The 8,145-nt window shown below is 48.9% G+C and overlaps 1 pseudogene; it reads right to left on the bottom strand.

Annotated features, from left to right (window-relative positions):
• Positions 1-3,726: 3,726 nt before the first annotated feature.
• LOC125517775 (small nucleolar RNA Z247) lies at positions 3,727-3,865 on the bottom strand (annotated as a pseudogene).
• Between the last annotated feature and the right edge of the window lie 4,280 nt (positions 3,866-8,145).

The following is an 8,145-nucleotide window of genomic DNA, read 5'->3' on the forward strand; positions in this document are numbered from 1 at the left end:
TTGGCGGAGAAGCCGCTCCCGTGTGGGGTGGCCGTGAGAATGATTCCGAGTCTTCCTGACCAGACCCATGTGGAACTTGTAAATAAATAGGTTTGTAAGTGCCTAGATGAGTAATAAGATAAGTACCTTTGCTAATAATCCAAAACCTTTCGTCTTCTCTTTCTAGATATAGCAGCCTCTTATATATGTTGGGGGTGACGGCCGATTGAAACAACACACAATCGAACAAATCTATCTACTATTTTTTTCGTGTTCATCTACTTTTTATCTCTCCCTTGTATCTTTCTTCTCGTTCTTCGCTAGTTCTTCATGCTGGAGGGCTGCGGATCCACGAGGCTCTAGGGGCGAGCGAATCAACCTGGAGCAGCCCATAGCCGCCGCGAGCCCTGACGGGGTCCCTCCCGGGCAAGCGGGGCTTCGGGTCTACAAAAGCATCTGCCGGCTGTCCTGCGTATCGCGCTGCCGGTCGGATCTCCTTCTACGCGAGCTGCGGTGCATCATCCTCGGCGTTGGAGATACACGGTGACGTGTTCGTGTGCGAACACTATGTTTCTTGACTTCAATACCCAAGAAGAAATGCAGATCTCCCAAATCCTTGAGAGCAAACTCAGAGCCTAAATCCTTAAGCAGTGCTGCTACAGCTCCATCAGAAGAACTAGTGACAATGATATCATCAACATATATCAAAACAAATATGGATGTTCTATGCTTGTTATAAATGAACAGAGATGTGTCAGACTTTGATGGAACAAAGCCAAGTGACTGAAGTTTCATACTTAACCGTGAATACCATGCTTTGGGTGCCTGTTTCAAACCATACAGGGCTTTATCAAGCTTGCAGACATATGAAGGTGCACTTTTATCCTCAAACCCAGGAGGTTGTTTCATGTACACTTCCTCTTCCAGAACACCATGAAGAAACGCGTTCTGAACATCTAGCTGTCTCAGACTCCATCCCCTGGACATAGCTATTGATAATACAAGACGAATTGTTGCAGCTTTAACAACAGGACTAAATGTATCCTCATAATCCATGCCATACCTTTGCTTGAATCCCTTTGCTACAAGTCTTGCCTTGTATCTATCTATGGTACCATCAGATTTTTTTTGATTCTGTAGACCGACTTACAATCAATCAGATTTCTGCCTGGTCGTGGGGGCACTAGGTGCCATGTTTTATTTTTTCGCAATGCCATGATTTCATCTTCCATGGCTGCCTTCCACCTTCGATCATCAAGTGTTGTTACTAAACTATTAGGCTCGCTAGTTGTACAAGACATACCAATCTTAGAGAAATTTTTGTAATTTAAACAAGTAGTTACTCCCTTCTGTAGCCTTGTGCGCGGCGCCACAGGAGAAGCCACAGGAGGCGGAGCCACAGGAGATCCACCATCTGTGCCAGGCGCTTGCGAGCCAGATCCCGAGGGGGATTCTGTCGCTGCTGCTGGCGACCGCGACCGAGGCGAGGTGTCTGGCCTGGGCGAGTCCAGCCGGTCGGAAGTGGCGGGCCCCGACGAATCCGGCGCAGGCCAATCAGGCGAGCGAGGCCCGGCTGCGCGAGTATCCTCCCGCCACGTGTCATCTGCCGATTGGCGCGGGGCAGCGATGTCGCTTTCGCGACCGCTCGCATGCTCGAGGCCCGGGGCGCGACCAGGTGATGCCCGTCCTGTCCGCCCGTATCCCGGAGAGGATGCTGCCTCCTGTCGTGGGGATTCCGAGGCAGATCCTCCTCAATGCGCGTCGGTGTCTCCAGCTGGGGGACACATGAAATCTTGCCCGTTTTGCCTCGGATTTTCACCATTTGGACTGATTTCTGCAACAGTAATCTCAGGCATAATATGATGATTAGATGCAAGTTGATTAGTACTATTATTTTCTCCCCCATGATCAACGCCGGATAAGGATGAGGGCAGGAGAAGGATTTCTTTGCGGAGCAATGCGCCGGCATTTGGGTGGAGTTTGGCAAAGGGAAAAACTGTTTCATCGAAGACGACATCTCGAGAGATATACACACGTCCTGTGGCTACGTCAAGACACTTGACGCCTTTGTGTTGTGCAATGTAGCCTATAAACACACATTGTGTCGAACGAAACATGAGCTTTTTGTTGTTATAGGGACGGAGGTTTGGCCAACATGCGCAGCCAAATACGCGAAGGTGTGCATAGTTGGGTTTGGTGTGAAGGAGGCGTTCGGTGGGCGTTTCGTGATTGATGACACCGCTAGGCAGAATATTTATAAGATGTACTGCTGTGAGGAACGCCTCATCCCAAAACTTTAGTGGCATAGATGAGGCAGCAAGAAGAGAGAGGCCAATATCAACAATGTGCCTATGCTTGCGCTCTGCTGAACCGTTTTGTTGGTGAGCATGAGGGCAAGAAACATGATGAGAGATTCCTATACGTTGGAAGGAGTTGAGTTTTTCGTACTCACCACCCCAGTCTGACTGCATAGCAAGTATTTTGCAATCAAATTGCCATTCTACCAATGCCTGAAAGTTAAGGAAAACTTGGAAAACATCCGAGCGTTTTTTAAGGAGGTATATCCAAGTATACTTGCTAAAATCATCAATGAAGCTCACGTAATAGGTATGGCGTCCAACAGAGGAGGGAGCCGGTCCCCAAACGTCTTTAAACAGAAGTTGCAAAGGTTTTGTGGACACACTTGTAGATATAGGATATGGTAACTGGTGACTTTTTGCTCTTTGGCAAGAGTCACAAATAGTTTCACGATCATGCTCATCAACAAAAGCGAGCTTATTTTTGCTAAGAATCTGATAAACAATGGAAAAAGATGGGTGGCCTAAACGATTATGCCATCGTTCGGAAGACACTTTGAAGACTCCATAGGCTTGCTTATTGAACTTGGAAATTTTGGGGATCAATGGGTAGAGGCCTTGCACACATCTACTGCGATAAAGCACCCTCCTCGTGACCTGATCCTTGATCAAAAAGAAGAAGGGATGAAACTCGATGAAAACACCATTGTCAAGAGTGATGCGATGTACGGACAAAAGATTTTTAGATGCATTTGGAATGTGAAGTACATCATCTACAAGAATATCACGGTTTGGGGTTTTAATAATAGACTCTCCAACATGACTAATCATCATACCTGGACCGTTTTTAGCGGTGTGGACGTGATCTTGGCCGTGATACTTCTCGTGGATGGTCATCTTCTCAAGCTCGGAAGTGATGTTCTCATTCGAGCCGGAGTCATGATACCAGTTCGAATCAACTCCGTATGAAGCATCGGCCGCAGCTGCAACGCGCCTTTTCCTGGAGTTATCCTCTGCATAGCGCCATTTACATTCTTTGGCAATATGGTTAGTTTTCTTGCAGATCTGGCATTTGTTTTCGTACTCCTCATACCCGACGAAGTGGCCCCCTTGGTTGTTGTTGTAGTAGTGGCATGGGGGGCCATTGTTGTTGTAGTAGCCCCCGCCACCGCCGCCACGATGGCCGCTGCCTTGGCCGCCGCCATTGCCATGGTTGTTGTAGCCTCCGCCACCGTGGTTGTTGTAGCCGCCGCCGCCTTGGTTGTAGCCGCCGCTACCCGTGCCAGGATAGCCGCTGCTAGGGTTTTGGCTGCCACCACCGGAGTAGCCGCCGCCGCGACCACCTTGCTTCTGGTTGCGGTAGCCGCCTCTGCCGCCACTCGATCGGCCTCGGAAGCGGCATTCGCTGATGATTTGAAGCCACCAGCGCTGCTGAACATCTCAGCGCGTTGATCGAAGTTTGCCACCATCGAGAAGAGAGCATCGACGGTGATAGGCTCGGTGCGGACGTCGAGTGCAGAGATGATGGGCTGATACTCCATATCAAGCCCAGCGACGATGAAAGAGATAAGCTCGTCCTCCCCGATCGGTTTGCCTGCCGCCGCAAGCTCGTCGGAGAAGGTGGAGGCCGACTGTGACCCCCTTCTGGGCGTTTGTGAGGGCCGATCTGATGTTATTGACACGAGACAGAGAGACCGCAGAAAACATATTTGCTAGCGCGGTCCAAATTGCATGTGATGATTCAAGCGAGGCTACTTGAACGAGTACCTCTTTTGACAGATTTCGGAGAAGATATGCTACTATTTGCTGATCTTGAACAAGCCAAAGATTATGAGCAGGGTTGGGAACTACCTGATCTTTGCCATCTTTATCTTTGCTGATGACTGTTTTTGGAGGCTCCTCTATAGTCCGATCTATGTAGCCTAACAAGCCGGTGCCCAATATCTGGGATCGTGCTTGGGCTCGCCAGAGAACATAGTTCGTCCGGCTGAGGGGTTCTGAGGTGTTGTAGTTGAGGCCAGAGAAGGGGACTGCGGAGGAGGTGGACATGATTGCGGCGTGATGATTCTGGGAAGGAAACGGATGGAGGAAGATGAGCTAGATGTCGTGGAAGAAGCCTGCTCTGTATACCATGTGGAAATTGTGAAGCATCTCAATCTCCATACATGGAGACCCGCGATGTATATATTGATTCAGGGGGTTCGGTACAGGAGGCGGCAGCGTCGAGGCTAACCACCAGAGATATTACAGGAGGGTTTAGGAGATAAGAGAGATATAAACATAAAAAGAATAACATCCTAACTACCTTACCGTGTGCCTCAAGGCCACGCTAATAACCTGTACAATATTATGTTTAACACCTAGTACTTGGTCCTCTCGCCGGAGTAGTCCCTGGGCACGCTGTCGATGAAGAAGAGGAGGGTGGGGTAGCCCTGCACGTCATGGGCCTGGGCCAGATCGTGGTCATCGATGGCGTCCACCTTGGCGAGCGCGAAGTCGAGCCCGCCCTGCTCGGCTAGGGCGGCGGCGGCGGCAGCGTTGTGGGGCACGAGCGCGGGTAGATCTCGACCATGACATGGCGGCATGCAGCGAGGACGGAGGTGAAGTTGGCGGCGGTGAGGAGGAGCACGTGGGCCTCGTCGACCTCCTCCGGGTGGGAGGAGTCCTCTGGCCTGTCGTCGTCGCCGAAGAGGTCCTCCTCGTCGTCTTCGTAGTCGGCGTCGAGGCGGGGGAAATCCGGGGCGCCTTCCTCGATCGGGGTCGTTGGGGGCGGCGTCGTCGAGCCGGTGTTCTTGATGAGGTAGTCCAGGTCGATGTCCGGGTTGGAGGTGGGGGCTGAGGTGGAGGAGGCTATGGGGAGTAGGAGGAAGGGGGTGGCCAGGAGGAGGAGCAGCAGGAGAGATCCGGGCGTGGTCGTCGGCATCACTGCCATGGCCGGTCGGCCGGCGAGGAGCGTGGGAGAGCGTGTGCGGAAGTGGCCGTGGAATGGAAATGGAAATGGATCCGCCGACGAGACTCGGTTTGAGGAGAGAGTCCAACACATGAGTGAGGACCGCGTGAGGCCCAACAACTCCTGCTGCTGCTGCTGGGCGCTGTGGTTCTGGGGTGAAATCCCCTGACGGTCTCTTCGGTCTCGGCAACAGCGACATGTCGTTGCCGTTTCTCTCCTTGGAGCATCGTCGTGGAGCTCAGGTTGCCGCCGCCATCGACTTAGTTGTCAGTGTTGCAAAACTAGGACCGATGCTTTTCCCCCCTGGAGGCGTTGTTTCGTCTCCTGTCGCTGTCGATACTCTAGGTTACTTTGTGGTAGGGTGTGAGTTCTCCTGTTCAATTTTTTTTAAGTATGATCTGCTTTGTAGCAGGATCTTCTCATATCCCTATATCAGTTTGGCCGTATGGCTTTTTATATAAAGCGGGATGAAAGTCTTTTTTGGCAAATTTTCATGTTCACCCGTGAGTACTATAAGGATGTCATTCCAATGCTATGTACGAAACATGATATTTGTTTCCTTTTCCATGTATTTTTTAAAGTACACAAAAAAATTCAAATTTGAAAACTTCCTTCAAATTAATGAACTTTTTCTCAAATAGGAGAATTGTTTTGGAATGTTTTTACTTGAATTTGTGAACTTTTCCGCCTCAAATGCACGTGCTTTCTTCATGTCCACGTTTTTTTTAATCCGTGTTTTTTTTCGGAATTGATGAATTTTTTTTCAAATTTATAAGCTTTTCAAGATTCATGATTTTTTTTCGAACTTTTCTCTTGTTTATCTTTTGTATTTCATGCTTTTTTTCAAATCCATGAACTTTTGTTTGCATGTTTTTTGAATTTTGTGAACTTATTGTGCAGCATCACACAATTGTTCGTCACAAAGAACCACTCACAAGTACGTACTATATGCATGCTTGCGAAAAGAAGACACGTGCTTACAGGCCTGGTGCAGCCTGTCCGTTTTGGTGCTTTACACAAAAAATCAACCGAAAATAAACCATCGACTTGGCTTGCACGGTCAGCACAATAACTTTTTTTTCGATAAAGTATGGATTTTATTGACTCAAAAAAGCATCAATAGGATACAATATAATGAGCACACACACCCGGCCTCTGCATAACTAGAATGCGCACAGCCAACTTAACACACACAAGCGTGAAAACACACCAGCAACTAGCAAAGTTCTAAGACCAAAAGCTATGCATAGGCGTGGAAAAAAGAAAAAGAAAAAAGAAAAGCCCCAATGCGATCAGATCATCGATCGACAAACTACAACTCAGACCATATCTGCACCAACCATTGACGGCACATGGATTAAGAGGATCTTCAACGGCAACGCCTTGAGGAAGGAAGCGTCTCAAGCGCCATGGTTGCCGGATCCAACCACAAAGGTCAGAGTCAAAGTTTTCACCGTGAAGAATCAACCCGAACATATCCGAACAATGCCTTCAACAAGGTAACGAAGTAAACAACATCGCCATTGCCAGGTATAACCACTAGGGTCTAACCTAGGCTTTCGCCCCGGAGCTCAAGACCGGGTGCTCACAGCAACAACATCAAAGTCGCATGTGTCGTCGCCACCGCTTTTCCGCAATCCCAGCAGCTACAATTGGACCGCCGCCACTCCACCAACATCCATCTGCGTCAAGTCTTCGTCCATAATTTGCTAGTCAACACTGAAGTCATCCACCGAATAAAGAGATAGAAGCCTCCTGAAGTATTTTCGATGACCCCCCGCTGTCGTGAATATGTAGGAAGTAGCCGCAGGACAATCTACATTCACCATCATCCGGTCAATCGGATCTAGATCATCACCACTAACCGAGGATCGCAACATCGGCGGTGCACACCAGACTCAGAAGTCTAGCTCATCACCACAACCCCCCAATGTCGAGAGTCCGTCGTGGCCGGAGCAGTGCGCAAAGATCCGCGAGGCACCACTCTAACACCACGACACCATAATAACTAGGCAAACATAATAAGATGAGTTAAAAAGTGGCACAATTTTTTTTAAATGTGGGTATAAGTTCAGAAAAAATTGCTAAATTGGGTCTGATCCCACGACGGCTCTGCAGTCGGTCGGATCTCGGATTGGCGGCAGCAGCATGGAGTGCTTGGTGGATGGATCGGTTGTACGTGTGATTTGGCTGGTGCGGCCTGCTCCATGCGCGGAGCAGGTCAACCCCGCATCTGAATGCGCCGGATAATACGATTTCCTTTTTTTTCTTGCATACAGAATATGGTCTAGTAGGCATCATTTTTTTCCTTCGCTCGTATTAATAACTGGAGGGTAAATCAAGTACCCATTTGTGACTGTGTGTGATTTCCGTATCAGTGACAGTACGTATATTACCGTGTGCGACGGGTGATGTTCACAAGACGGGTTCTACAGAGGTAATTTTCGGTCCACTATTGTTTTTTGTTACACACTACTATTTAATTGGTAGTGTTTGATGGAGCTCGAGAGCGAAAAGACTCATACGCGGCCGCGCGTACGACACTGTCGGAAAGAGCGCAGGGCCCACCCACATGTCCAGACCATCCATAAAACTCTGCCGCGTGATTTCAATGGTGGGGCCTAGTGTCTCCTTCCATATATAAAACTCTGCCCCGTGATTTCAACCGGTGGGGGGCCCATTATGCCTGATTAATTAGTCTCACCCTGATTTCTTTACAAGGAAACTTGAGTTTCTAACACGCTGTCGGAAATCGATCGTTCTAACGCGCGCGCGCGTAATAGCATCCCTGGAGAGAGTTATGAACTTAAAGTCAAAGTCTGAGGTTTAGGATAGATGTGCCTTAAGTTTTTTATTTGTGGTGGTCATAGTGGGGAGTAACTTATAGTAGTGTCATGCATATGACACTAGTGTAAATTA

This window comes from Triticum urartu, chromosome 6A (assembly GCF_056163025.1).
Source record: "Triticum urartu cultivar PI428250 chromosome 6A, HENAU_Tu73, whole genome shotgun sequence".
Lineage (NCBI taxonomy): Eukaryota > Viridiplantae > Streptophyta > Magnoliopsida > Poales > Poaceae > Triticum > Triticum urartu.